The sequence below is a fragment of the Dendropsophus ebraccatus genome, chromosome 7 (assembly GCF_027789765.1).
Source record: "Dendropsophus ebraccatus isolate aDenEbr1 chromosome 7, aDenEbr1.pat, whole genome shotgun sequence".
Lineage (NCBI taxonomy): Eukaryota > Metazoa > Chordata > Amphibia > Anura > Hylidae > Dendropsophus > Dendropsophus ebraccatus.
Genome location: NC_091460.1, coordinates 70,470,813 through 70,486,186, shown reverse-complemented (window position 1 = coordinate 70,486,186; position 15,374 = coordinate 70,470,813). Strand labels below are relative to the sequence as shown.

The 15,374-nt window shown below is 40.4% G+C and overlaps 1 protein-coding gene across 3 annotated transcripts in view; it reads left to right on the top strand.

The window, feature by feature from the left end:
- Nucleotides 1-15,374, top strand: part of STOX2 (storkhead box 2) — a 161,509-nt gene that overhangs the window by 69,018 nt on the left and 77,117 nt on the right. Inside the window, exon 1 of one of the 3 annotated variants that reach the window (XM_069977760.1) lies at nucleotides 8,709-8,738. The exons of the other annotated variants lie outside the window; for them this stretch is intronic. The gene's annotated coding sequence lies outside the window, so the exon portion shown is untranslated. Of the gene's footprint in view, nucleotides 1-8,708; nucleotides 8,739-15,374 lie in introns of those variants that run through there. 3 annotated transcript variants of the gene reach the window in all.

The window sequence follows — 15,374 nt, the reverse complement described above, 5'->3', positions numbered from 1 at the left end:
CACGCTCCGTGTTACTCTGTCCCACATTAAATCATGGGTAACTTTCCCAATGTCTTGTTTGATGGTATCTTATTTACGGATGTTTTATCCTTCAGTTGTATGGTGTTGATTTTTGTGTGATTGGCGCTGGTTTCCAGAGTTGCTCAGGTCATCTAATTCGGCCTTTAAATGTCCTTATACACATTAGATAAATGTTATCTGAAAATGCTGGTTTATGGTGGCACCTATCTATGTGTACATATGTGGGGGCCTACTGAACACTTCCCAGTAGAGGATGCCCAATCTTTTGGTTCTCAGATAAGCCATTACCAGAGGAGTCTGACAGGCATACTCCTCCTCTCTCCATTCAAACCAAATGAGCATCAACAAAGCTAAACATTTATACATAGAGATCGGGAGAGAACTGCCAGCTGAATGATCACAGAGGCAACAGCTATCCCATGCGTATGGATATCTTTAGTCATACTAATTGAACAAACAAATCAGAGGTTGTGCCTTAAAATAAGTATAAAGGGACATGAGTGGTTGGCCAAAGGCCTCCATGCCCATTAGAAAAAAAAAAGTCGCTCAAACATGCCAATTTCAGCAAAAACAGTATATGAGTGGCTCCTGACTCTCCCCTGACAAATTATATTTAAGGAGAGAAGTATTGGTATTTTGTACCAATATTTTTTTCCTCTAAAATAATCCACTACCAGAGGAGTCTAAGAGCAGCTTACCCTTCCTTTTTCTATTCAGAACACATACATGCTCAGCAGTGGAAGTTGTTGTCTACAGTATGTAGGGATCAGGAGAGAAAGTTGTCGGCTGACATCCATCTCATGTGTATGAGTACTGTACCTAAAGAGACCAAAGCATGTGTAGAGAAAGCAATCCAGCTCAGCACACCTGCAAGTAATCTCTGCCCTGTTTGGTGCACAGAGGTGTAAGTGCACCGTAGAAACAACAAAGCAAGAAGATCCAGCACTGTACCAGGGTAAAACCTAATAACCAGCTGACGCGTTTCAATCTATGAAGATCTTAGTCATTGCATGGGTTACTACACAAAATAAAAGAATGCTACGACCAAGTTTTCACAGATTGAAGCACTTCTGCTGGTTATCAGGTTTTATCGTGGTTTGCTTCTATAAAGAATTTGTACTGGACCATCCTGCTGTGCCCCATTTTTTATTTTTTTTTTGGTAAGAGAAGAGAGAAAAAGGTAAGGGGCGATTCGGCAGATTATCGCTCTGTGTACTAAATACAACGATCAGCTGATCGTGTCTTTTGGTCCTGACTGGAAATCATCGACCGTTGACTGCGCAATGCTACGTGTAATAGTGATGCTTGGCTATTAACTGATGAATGTGTAAAGAAAATGATAAAGTCCATACATACCTGTCCTGGTGCCTCTTCCCGCTCCCCATTATTTTCCTGGCTTCTGCCTGCAGCCGTCATTGGGACTTCAGCGCCGGTCTCTCAGGTAGCAGGCCACACAGCCAATCACTGGCAGCAGCCAGTGATTGGTTGAGCAGCCTGTCACTGCATAGGTGGGCTGTGCAGTTCTTGCTGCGACTGCGGGGCCAAGCAAAAGCCAAAAAGATATAGGTACCGGGAATGTGGACAGGTATGTATAAACTTTTGTATGTACGATTATTTTACACTAAAGGCAAGGGATGCACAGACATTGCTAACGATGTGCATGCAGCCCATGCTGCGCAATAGTCAGCTGTGTAATAAGCCTCACTGATTGGGCTATGTAATACAGCCCTAAGATATCTTGAAGAGCGTCCAAGTAGTGTAGACGACCAAGGATCTATCTTTATAGCCATTATAGCCATTCCTGCGTTTATACTGTAAAATTTAAATCAGTTGCTGATTGAGCACCCCAATGGGTAAGATGGACAGTGGATTTTCAATGAATAGTCCTCTTAGCTGCTGACAAAGTATTTGAGAAAGCTCTTATGGCTATGGTGGATGAGATATTAGAGAATACCCAGGATGAGAGAACCAACACAGGTGTCCAAGAAGGTTGTATAGATGGCTGAACTGTAAAAAGAAAACTCCAAAAACAGTGTATTCTCACCAAATATATTGAAAGCCTTCTGGAACCTTAGGAGTACAAACGTAAGGGAGAAATTATTAGATACCAATTCAAGAGAAATTTATTGTGGTCAGGGACGGATTAACTTTACCATAGGCCCCGGGCTGTTCACCAAGCCTGGCCCCCCCCAACCCCACTGTAACTATGGCAGCACTAGCCTGGCGTTCATAATACAGGACAGATAATGTCATGATGTCCTGATTTGTGCAAAATTGCCATAAAAAAACTGTGATTTTTGCAAATCATGGCAGAAGTGTAGCCAGGAGACAATACACCACTGAAAGTATAAGTCTTTTTGGGTGGTCATGGGCCCCCCAGGAGCTCAGGGCCCCGGGCTACCGCCCGAAACGCCCCTATTATAATTCACTACTGATTGTGGTTATCTTAGGCAGCTTGTGGTCACTGGGGAGGACATTTGTGCTATAACTATCTGCAAACAATATGCTACCAAAAACAGGATTCAGAGGCCCTAAACTGGAAGTGACTCTAAATTTGGTAAAGTCTTCATCTGTGAATGAAAGTGGCTATCACGGAAGACCGTCCTAGATGTAGGGAGGAGTCCAATGGGATTTTGGCATTGGTGGGTACATGAGGGAGCATATTCCAACCCACAGTTTTTTTTAGTTAACCCATAGCTGCACCAGGACGTTACTGAACGTCCTCGTGCCGCTATGGGAGTTCAGAGGGGAGTCGCGCGGCGACCCCCCTCTGAACTGCCGCGATCCCGGGTGCCGCATGTAGCCCGGGATCACGGCTATTAGCGGGCACGGTCCGATCGCCGTGCCCGCTAATTAAGTACTTAGAAGCAGCTGTCAAAGTTGACAGCTGCTTCTAAATACTTGCTTTTATTCATCCCTGGTGGTCTAGTGGGGGGATCGCCCCCCTGCGGCGCGATTGCGGGGGGGGCGATCCCCGCATCCATCCCGGGCCGGGGTCTGCGCCGTAATGGCACTGATCCCGGCTCGGCATTCTATTGCTTTTTGCTGCAGCAGCCAAAAGCAATAGAACACCCATCTCATGGATTCATGCAGTATAACTATACTGCATGGATCTCTATGAGAGATCAGAGTGCATATACTAGAAGTCCCCCAGGGGGGCTTCTAGTATATGTGTAAAGTAAAAGAAAAATGTATTTTAATAACACAAAATCCCCTCCCCTAATAAAAGTCTGAATCACCCCCCTTTCCCCATTTTATAAATAAAAATTAATAAATAAATTAATAAACAAACATGTTTGCTATCGCCGCATGCGTAATCGCCCGAACTATTAATTAATCACATTCCTGATCTCACACGGTAAACGGCGTCAGCGCAAAAAAATCCCAAAGTGCAAAATTGTGCATTTTTGGTTGCATCAAATCCAGAATAATTGTAATAAAAAGCGATCAAAAAGTCATATATGCGCAATCAAGGTACCGATAGAAAGATCACATCATGGCGCAAAAAATGACACCTAACACAGACCCATAGACCAAAGGATAAAAGCGCTATAAGCCTGGGAATGGAGCAATTTTAAGGAACATATATTTTCTTTAAAAGGTTTTAATTTTTTACAAGCCATCAAATCAAATAAAAGTTATACATGTTACATATTGTTGTAATCGTAACAACTTAAGGAACATATATAACGAGTCAGTTTTACCCCAGGGCGAACGGAGTAAAAACAACACCCCCCCCCCCCCCCCCCCCCCCCCAAATTAAAAAAAAAAAAACATTTTTTTTTTCAATTTCACCACACATATAATTTTTTTCTGGTTTCCCGGCACATTTTAGGCAAAAATTACATCTGCCATAGCAAAGTACAATTAGTTGCACAAAAAATAAGGGCTCATTTGGGTCTCTAGGTGGAAAAATGCAGGCGCTATGGCCTTATATACACGAGGAGGGAAAAACGAAAACGCAAAAATGAAAACTGGCTGTGTCCCCTAAGGGTTAATACATTTTATTAGTTTTACAAAAATTCAAAACAGAAATAAAAAAGAAATAAAAAGGACAATACACACTTATTTCTTAATCTATTCCCACCCACAATACAGAGAACGTCTCCAAGCTAAGTCACCAAGCCCTTACAGAAACTTAAAATCTGGTGGAGTCACCTTCCGACCCAACTTCAATTGATCGGCAACTTGTAATGATTATTTGTCCCTTGCTCTTCAGTGAGGAGCACCGGAGTGACATCACTGCAGAGCGTCTGATAAATATTCAGAAGGGGCAGGCCGGCCGGGGGCAGATCAGTACACTGAGGGTTGTGTGCCAAGCCACCTAATTTGCATAGGGAGTAAACAAAGTAAAAATGATGTTGAGAATAAAGTTAAGACACCTACCTTCAACCGCAGCACCCTGTGGGCTGTAGAGACAGAAGGTTAGATGGGTCTAAACTGCTGCTAGTTTCCCTCTAATCAGCTTTGTAGGAATCATGGATATGCCATGATCTGACATATGTACTGTACAAGCTTACTACTGTGTTGTAGTGAAGATGGCAAGGGACGTGTTGAACATCAACTAGATATATATGAAGCAATGTAAGGGTGGGGGAAGTGTACCTGTTGTTTGAGACATCTGAAAGGTTTGAGTGTTCAGACCTGTACTGATCGGGAGAATGAGCAGGAGAAAAAAAAAAGAGTTGGGCTCATAGTGTAAGTCTATGGGGTCTCACTCTTTTTTTTTTTTTTTCCCCCCTTTGCTGTATTCATAACAAAGGAGCTGGGGGCCAATATGGAGATCGGGTTACGGAGGTCAGACCCCCCTCGATCTCTTACTTGTCCTCTATCTTGTGGTTAGAGGACAAGTTAGTGTAGCCTGGACAACCTCTTTAAATTATCTTCCAAAGTTTGGCATTGGTGAGACACTCCTACCAAATATGTATGTGTCCCCTCCTGTCCTAGCTACTGGTCCATTTTTAACTTATGGTATTATTAAATATAAACACATTTGGAGTATTAAAAATGACATTTTCACATTTTAAATAATGGAATAGTGGGTCTGAAAGTTGTAAAAGGTAGACTTACATTTTGCATTGGAGTAACGAAAAATTGTAACATATTGAACCAGCAAACTTGATCTTTAACTAGGCGTATGATTGACAGACAAAATCAGAGACTTGTATTCATTTGTCAGTGGTCGCACAGCCTTTCTAAGAGCAGTCAGTCTTAGTTTTTATGTCTTCTCGGTAGACGTGTAAAATCAGAGTTTTAATTGGAAGCTGTGCACACTTCTAAGTGCAAACAAAGTGCTTGCTGTGTAATTGTCCCTCAACAAACAATGTAATGACACATTGATGACATACAGCTTCTTTGTTTCTTCACTCACATAAGTTATTCGAACACTATATTAGGGTGACAGGAGTTGTTAAAACAGTAATTTGGTAAATTTCACTTAATGACATGGGGAGGCCATAAAACAGGTACCATGGTTAAACATAACCTTGTACACTGACAATTACAATGTAAGTCTTGTATACAGCTTAAGCGGACTATGTAGAAGGCAAAATACCCCCATGCACATTAGAGAATAGTCAGCAAAACCAGACAACTCCAAAATGCGTGCTGGGGCCTCCCAACTCTCCCCCAATAGATAATGTTAGTCAAGAGAATGTTCAGACATATGGAATTTCAATGCCCTATCCTTTTGTTGTCCCTGAAAATAAACTTCTGCAGAGGTGTCTGGCAGCTTCCTACTTCCCTCTTCCTTTTAAAAACACATGCACATTCAGCCTGGAATAGCCGGTAGCTATTAAACGTATACTGGTGTGCATTATTAGTTAAATTGAAATGGTGCTAAGGTTTTCCAAGGTAGTCTTTTTGGCAGGTTGCTTTGTGCTACTATTAGAGATCAGCGATCCTCGAGCATGCTTGAGTTCATCCGAACTCGATCGTTCGGCATTTGATTAGCGGTGGCTGCTGAAGTTGGATAAAGCTCTAAGGTTGTCTGGAAAACATGGATACAGGCAATGACTATATCCATGTTTTCTACATAGCCTTAGGGCTTTTTCCAACTTCAGCAGCCACCGCTAATCAAATGCCGAACGATCGGGTTCGGATGGACTTGAGCATGCTCGAGGTTCGCTCATCTCTAGCTACTATCCTTGTTATATCCTGTATTCTTTCTATTTTATTTAGCATAGCAAAATATTAACATATTGCAGAGCAACTCATTTCATACAGATGATGTCGAAAGGAAACTAATAAAAGGTTAGAAGACTAACCTGCTGCCATGTTATCATGCTTTGCGGAACACTGATAACACAGATTATTTTCTTACTTTCATCCTCAGCACCATTTTTACTAAATCTTACTAAATCTGTAAATTAGGCAGTTTGGAGCACTGGGGATGGGACGGTGCACTGGGCACTGATTCACCCTGCCAGCCCGCTCCTCATCATAAATATTCATATGCAGTAATGAGCAGTCCCACCCTCAGTGCAGCAAACTGTCTAATGTACATGAAACTAAGAAGTCTAACTTTCATTCCATGCACTATGGGAACATTGCAGTAGAGTCTTGTAACCTGCTCTTCGATTGCAATCACACCCAAACCTGAAGTTGGTCCAGCTTAATTTTTTTTTCCATTTCTGTTCGGAAATCTGCAGTGTTCTACAGCCCCCTAGAGAATAAATATGAAATGAGAATCGGTGGTGACCACATGCATGTATGCTTTAGATCGGGGATATCAAGTTGAGATGTGGATAACTCTTTGAGTTGGCCTTAAGGCTGCATTACACAAAGCCATTATAGCCGTTATGGGCGATAATTGTTTCATGTAATAGAACAGTGAGCAGCCGAACCCACACAATGCTAAAACAGCAACGATCAGCCTGGCAACGATTTTCTGCCGTCCCTCCAGGTAATCACACTGGCAGCCCCCCCCCTGCAGCTCCCCGTGGCAACCCCCCCCGCTCATACCCGCTTCTCCTCACTCGCTGTCGGCATGTGTAATGGTCAATTTTGCCCATTTCACTCTACCATCATCATTAAATTACACAGTTTGATAAATCTCCCCCTAGGTCCTTATCAAGGCAGATATTGGTCATTAATTTGTTATTTTAAGTTATGACATTGTTGACCAGAACAGCAGCCAAAATGTTTGCATGAAATCACTAACATATGACCACTTTATTTTATTGCACCCTCTCTCCTCTCTTTACAGAGAACACATAGGTTCTCCATAAAGAAAGGAAAACAGAGCTTTTCTAGTCACGGACAAAATACCTTCAATTGTTTTCCAAATGTTCAGGGAAATATAGCTTAAGGGGGCATATTTGTGAGCTACTTTAGATTGCACCAGTTGTTCCATTGTAAATGTCTTTCAGATATGGAAAATTATGGCTGGGAAATTAAATGATGTCAATATATTCCTATACAAACGCCTTAAAATTTTCAGCTTATTGCCGGTGGCCCACCCCTTCCAAAGAAAATTAGGGAAATGCTTGCTAGCCCAACTGGCAATGTAAAGATTTTTAGATTTATTTATTTTTAGGTTGTGGCAACTGAAACTTTAAACACAGCTCAGTGTATATAGATAGATGGATATAGATAATATAAAGTGCCTGGATAATGTGGCTGATGCTAGATTGATAAATTGCTAAGCAAGTGCCATTTACTGTGAGCAGGCAGACTTGTGACTGCTTCTCTTGTCAGGATTCTTTCAGCAATGCAGTAAAAGTGGAGGCCAAGAATATTTTATCCAAGCGTTTGCAGAGTGAGCGCCACTGCCACTTACACTGTTTAAATGTTTGTTACCACTAATCCCAGAAGAAAAACTTGCATTTTTAATATGTCAGAAGCAAGAGATATCATTTTCACTGCAAGTAATAACCAAGGGTCTGGTGTGTTTGCTCTGTGCTGAGCAACTGATGCAAAGTACAAATGTTACCCATAACTCCCTAAGATCTGGCACGGGTGCCCAGCCAGCATCTATGAGCCTATGAAAGAAATCATAGACAAGGAGAGCAAACATCTCTGAGGCGTGTCGCCAGAAGTTACAAATGTCCAACTTGAATAATTAAAGTATCCATCAGATTTATTCATGGCTGTAAAGTAAACACTGATATCGGCTTGCTATCTTTAGCAAACATCTTGGATACAGCAGATAACATTAAGGCTCTAGTGAAAGAAGATATGTTTGACTGCTGGAGAACCTCATCCTGGAACAATTCTTATCAGGGTACTCATCATATTAGGTGACTCTTACCTCAGACTAGTAGAAATGATACTCACTTTCACCTCCATATACAGTATATTTGTGTTTCATCATGACCAGTCTGGCTAACATTTTCTTGGAAAATCCCATCTGGGACATGTTCTCTTTCCTTTGAATTGCGCCTTCTTTTTCCCATGAGGTAGATGGCTGAATAGGCTTACTACTAAGGTATTTTCAGTGTGCATAATTTATTTTCTAATGTTTATGGTAAATATGGCCATAAGATGTTAGGAAATGCCTGACTTAAAGGGGTATTCCTATCCCCTACACTTTTGTTACATGATAAGGAATGCAGTAGCAATTTTGCAAATGCTTTGCATTAGCAAAATTGCTTTCTTTTGAAGTTTGACCCCTTCGTCTCTCTGTATAGTTGCCTAGGTTGCCGACCACAGATCGCAGCTCAGAGTACAATGGCTGTGCTGAGACGTCAGTTGGGTGGTCAGGACCTCAGAGAGCGGTAAGTATAGTTTTTCCCCCTTCACTGTCTTCCACTGGGCTAACCACAGTGGGAGACACAGTGATGTTGAGCTGATTCAGCTTAGCACCACTACATCCTGTCTTTACTTCCCTTGCACCAAATCAGGAATTAAGCAGGGATGCAGCAGTGCTGATATGAATTTATATATACCTCTTTTAGTCTTGCCTAGCCGTAGTAACATTTGGACTTGAGTTAAAAACTAAAGACATGCTGGTTTGCCCAGAAATCCTGCCTGAAATATTCATAGAAAAATCTGATGTTGTTAGGCAGTCTAACCCTAGCAACCATAATGCCAGCTATGACTCAGCTTCTGGATTAGAGCTCACTGCAATAAAGGAGAAAGCAGCTTGGTAACAGTCAGGCCAGGCCTTTCCCTAGCTAAGGCCGCAATATTAATTAGATTTATTTAAAAATATTTTCCTGGGGAAAAAATTATTAAAAATCTATCAAGATGATCATAGAAATGGTGTTAATTTTGACCTTTGGTGGGATGGTTTACACTATTTGCAAATGGTAACAAAGAGCCTTATTATTTTTATGGAGATTGGGGGCTGCTTTTAGTGATTTTCATATCTGTATTGGGTTTCTATCTTGCCATTGCGGTAAGATGTTGCATTTCTCTGTGTTTTTGTTAATTTTGACAATCCAGCCATGATAACATAGCTTACATTCCCGATAGAGGTCTGTTCCTCAGCCTAGATTTTCTCAAATTAAACACTATGTAAAAATACAATAATTGCAATTAGTTTCATTACACTTTGCAAATATAGTTGCACTAATCCTATTGGAATGTTCAGTACCTACAACTAAAACATAGAGGGTTTTTTTAGGGATCGAAATATTTTTATATTTGGCAATGGGCACATTTAACATAAAAAATAGGTAAAAAAGAATACTGAGTGATAATTATTTGAAATGAAGGTGGCTGGCGACAGGTTCCCTTTAATGTTTGCAAGCCAGTGCCTTTGATTAATTGTTTCAAGATTCTTCCACATTAAGAAATCCTTTTATGTATATTCCTTATGGTAGAAGTAAATGGGAACCCTTTGCAGTTTGCTGGTTTTGTGACCAAACTTTTTTTCTTGTTGCTATGGCAGCTGACCCTTACACCACTCAAACATTGTTAATGTGACTTTGAGCTGCTCGCCAATGCAAGGCCTCCTTCTGCCATTGTCCTGCCACAATACATAGCCCCAAGAGCAGATCTGTGCATCACTATCATTTGTAAAATCTTCTAGGGCCTGTTCAGCAAAGTTTCCCACGGATCCTGCAGCAGACTGTACATTTCATACAGTACAGAATATTATTTGCACCGATTCATCCAGACTTTCATCTAGAAACAACACTTGTAGCAATATGTACTGCCCTGGCTTTTTAACTAGCTAGAAATATAAGTGTAATGAAGAGAATGCGAAGTCTGAGGTTTTCAGCTGCATGAGAAATATGAGACTGGGTTTTCCAGTTGTGGCTCTTAAATTCCAGATGGGTAACACAGTAAGGAAATTACTATTATTATCATTATTGGACTAGACATTAAGTAAAGTCAGCCATAATACAAGCATTTGTTGGCTTTAAGAGACCAATCTTTTTGTGTGTTCCATTTTCAGTATATTGTAATTTTTCCCCATTTTAGCAAAAAAAAATAATCATATGTGTTTGGTAGGAAAATATTTGTTTATGGCAATTATATGTTAATGGAGAAAAACATATTAAAAATCTATTACATTGATCAAAAACTAATTGCCACTTAAATGGATGACTCATTTGTTTCAGTTTTTGCTAATTATTTACAAGGTTGTTGCTCTTTTATGTTTCCACTGATAATAAAGAATTGGGCTATATATTGGTATGTCTATGACATATACATAAGTGGAATGGTTTAAACCTTTTTTTTCTTCTTTGTATTACAACTAGTTCAAAACTCACCAGGGTCCATGTACGTGAGCATCAAAGCACAGTGCATTGATCAACAGAGATTACTTACTCAAGGTGCTTGTAAACTTTTCCAGATTCTTTCAAAGATGGCAAATACCTTAATGGAAACCTGGTTGACTATGGTACAATGTAATACAGATGTTATGCTGAATATGCAGGTAAATACGACCATTTAGTTATTGCACCAATATTAAAGTGTAACTATAATTAAAAAAAAATTCCTGACATTTCATAGCGACACGTCAGAAGTTTGCATTGGTCGGGGTGCTGAGACCCCTGCCGACCACTAGAGCGAAGGGGCAGATGCACTCAGCAGCACATGATTTGCCCCTTCTTCTCTGCTTTTAACTTGTAATATGAGTGATCTGCATTATAATGGGAGCCTGTTGAACTTCTGGTTGACGAAATTGTTGGAAGTTCTATAGGCTCCCATTATAATTCCATCAACTGCTCATATTAGCAGTGACAGCAGAGATGAAGGGGCAGAGTGTGTGCAGACGTCAATCTAGTCTCAGCACCCAGGCCCCGACCAATGCAAACCTCTGACTTGTCACTGACAAGTTTTTTAAATAATAGTTATACTTTAATATAAAGTAAATGAAGACCATTTTGGACCCACATTGCTGCTTGACCAGAAGTTTTTTGGTTTAAGAATTGATAAAAATAAGTTTTTTGGTTTAGCACATTTAGTCATTACTAATAATAAAGACAATTCTATTGTGAACCCTTGACCTGATCATGTTTTGGCTGTAAGGGTATATACACATGATCATGTTGGGTTGGGTGTCATATAAACTTTACACCACAAGTATTTTCAAATCTTGTTAAGAATTATCATCTATACCCAGCTTATAATAAAAGTGGCATCGCTTCTAGAAAATGCCCTTACTTTCTATGATCAAACAACCCCTTTGACCTCATTACCAATTTACTATAGGTGGCCATATAACGTATATTAGGAGTATGAGGAGTTTAAACATTTTAGCATTAGAACATATGTAAAGAATTCCACATTGCAGCATATGTCTCCTTTGTTACACCTGTTACCAATAAACACTACTATGGCTAACCACATATACACATAGCAGGTACTTAGAGTAAGTGGTATAGTGCACTGGAGCTGCTTAATAGGCTATATGGCTTATCTCTGTAACCAAGGAGCTTGTGGGTCAGGTAGCTGTACAAGACGTCTCTGTTTCTTCTTCTGAGCCCATACTTGGTGCACTCGGTAGACCAGCCATACTGTGAGACAGTAGGTTAGCTGCACTTGCACAACCCTGTGCCTTCTGATAATGGCCCATGTAAATGTGAGGTTTATTGTATTCCACATTTTACTTACAGCATCAAGCGAAAGCTTTTATGGGAGGTTTTGTTTTTTTGCTTTTTTTTTTTTTTTATATTTTTTTTATCAATCATATGTCTTCTGCCTAAAAAAAGGCTTAAAGGCTTCAAAGTGCACTAAGTTTTTCAGGCATACCGTATAAAAGGACAGATAGTGTTAGTGTGTGCATTCTCTTTTTCTTTCATATTGTTTTTATAATTTTTTTTGAAATTGCAAAATAATAATTACGGGAAGTTGTTGAGGCTCATTTTATTTACATTTTGGACACATATCAATAAAAGAAACTGCAAAGTAGAGTATAATGTACTTTTGATTCCTCACTCCAACTTGTGCTTTTACAAATGGAAGGCACAGATGTATGGGAAGGAATAATATTATTTGAACAAAGCCATATTCAGTTAATATAATGTTAGACTTAGTGAAAAGTGAAGATATTATTTCCTTTATTATTCCCTATGGGCAAATGAAATCAAATGGTATACAAGCGCTTCTTATAACACCGTATAGCCATGACTGGAAAGCTTTCTTGTCAGTGAGTGACGTCAGTGTTCTAAGTTACCTTTTACAGCTTTTATCCGTAGTGATATTTATGGGCCATGTGTGTCCAGCATATGCTGCTCATTCTCGTAATAATTTTACTTTATAATTGCTAACGCATATTTTTACCTTGTGCCAAGCTGCAGTGTGGATTGCAGAGTGTCGGTGAGTAATCTTCTGGCAGAAGGCCGCCTTTTGCAGATGACTTCACGAGGTGACAACATGGTTTGCACTCTGAGTCAGACTGCAGAGATGACTATAGAGGCTACAAAATGTAGCGTATCGTAGGGCCGCAGACCGTAGCATTTCATAGGTCTGCAAAATATAGCAATGATGTAAAGCCTTAGTGGACAATTAATGGATCTCCAATTACTAATATACTACAGCTTCCAGGATTCTCTGCGTGAACTTGATGTACAGCCACAATATGCTGCATTATGTTATAGGAAGACTAGCATTTGACTAGCATCTTTGATATATTGATGCAGAGCAAGTGCAACCAAAGATCTCATATCCAGTAATAGGAAGGTGGACCTTAGCACACTACAACTTTTCCTGCAATTATTTGATGATTGGCCTTTAAAATGACATAAAAAATAGAGATCCAACAGCACGTTGTGGAGGATATCCAGTGATGGGCAAATGTACAGATAGGTTGATGCACGCTGGTTGGCCTACAATACTTGGTGTAGGCGCTGTAGACTTGAACCAAAAGAAAGCTCCAACAGCATCCAAAGTGAATAATATGTGAGTTTATGTGAATAATATGTGAGCACAACAGCTAAGTAGTTAAAAATGAACAGGCAACTTCTTTACAGCCTGTTTAAAGGGGAACTGTCAGCAGGTTAGACAAATCTAACCTGCTGATAGCCCCTTATAGTGCCAGGGACGCTGAGGAGGAAGCTATGTGTCTTACCTTCTTCCTGATTCCATGCTGTTAGTCACGGTAAACTCCGCTCCGGAGCACTGTTAGGAACACTGTAGCGTCATCCGGCTAACCTCAACTACCGACTAATAGCATGGGACCAGCGTGAAGAGGAAGGTAAGACACATACCTTCCTCTTTAGCATCCCGGGCGCTATTGGGGGCTGTTAGCTGGTTACAGTCATTCAACTTGCTGATAGTTCCCCTTTAAAAGGGCTATGCAGGATAGAAAAACATTCCTGCAACACATCTGTTCTCAGGTTGCATGTGGTATTACAACTGTACTCCATTTACTTCAGTGGTACTAAGCTGCAATACCACACACACAAACTGGGGGGAGGAGTGGTTCTGTTTTTGGAAGAAAGCAGATATTTTTTTTAATTCTTAATACCCCCTTTAAGACAGGCCTATTACACGAGGACATTTGTGAATCTGTATCTGTATTGCATCCACAAATCCTGGTGCTTGGTATCCAATTACAGATCTCATTAAAAGGAGTATTCCCATGTTAGCCAATGTAGTTTAACTACAAACCAGGATACAAACAATCTTTTGAGGTATACAACCGTACTATGTATCCACATATTACCAGTTGAGGACCAGGCACTAACTGTGCATCGCTTTTTGTGGTGCACCACCACCAAGGAACGTACAGTTACATCCTGGGATGACACGGGCGCAGAAGCTGCACCCGCGCCATCTGCAGTGGGTCTCGGCTGTCAGTGATAGCATCCACTGCATCTGCTGAGACCTGGGCTCAGCCCTGATTGTGGCAGTTGACAGTACAGATTCTGCGATCAGTGCATCTATAGTGCAGATTAGAGGGAGAATTCTTCCTCACATCAGGGCTGTGTGAAGCGATTGCACAGCCCGATGGTTGCTATGACAACATAAGGATTCCCCTAGGCCTCCTGTCTCATACCTATGGAAGCTGATCAGGCTCAGCTCTAAGGCAGAGCCTGATCAGCTATACCTATGACAGGCAATTTACAAATGCAATGCAGATCTGCAAGTCCCCATAGTGGGATAGTAAAAGAAAAAAGGTAAGTTAAAAAAAACCCACAGAAATAAAAATATAAATAAAGTACAAAACACATATAATCCCCATATCCCCAATGCAATAATAAATTTAGTGTGGGGGGGGGGGGGGGCAGTACACATATTTAGTACATTATACTCTACTTTGCAGTTTCTTTTATTGATATGTGTCCAAAATGTAAAAAAACCCCACAGAAATAAAAATATAAATAAAGTACAAAACACATATAATCCCCATATCCCCAATGCAATAATAAATTTAGTAGGGGGGGGGGGCAGTACACATATTTAGTATAGCTGCTTGCGTACTGACACTGGCAAAATTATCATAATTAGATCCGCACATTGCCCATATAAAATTAAATTGAGAAAAATGCAAAATGTATTTTTTTTTTCATTAAAAAGTGCCCATTTTTCACCCCAAAAAAGTATGGATATTGGCCAAAATATACCAATATTTTAAAGTACAATATGTCACGAGAAAATATTCTCAGAATCGCATGTATAAGGTATAGCATCACAGAGCTGTAACCGCATAAAGTGAGGCAGGTCAGATTTTTTAAAAAATTAGCTCTGGACCAGCCCTGAAGGGGTTGAAGGGAACCTGTCAATTTTCATCCTGCCTAAATCCACTGGTTACCGCCCTGATGACTGACTGACCGTGTTTCAGGCAGCATGAAAATTATGACATTTGTCCTTTAAAGGGGAAGATAAATCTAATCTGCTGATAGCCCCCTATTGTGCATGGGGTGCCAAGGAGGAAGATATGTCTCTTACCTTCCTCCTTGGCGACAATCACCTGCATTATTAATAGAAGGAGTGGGCCAGCTCGTGCGATA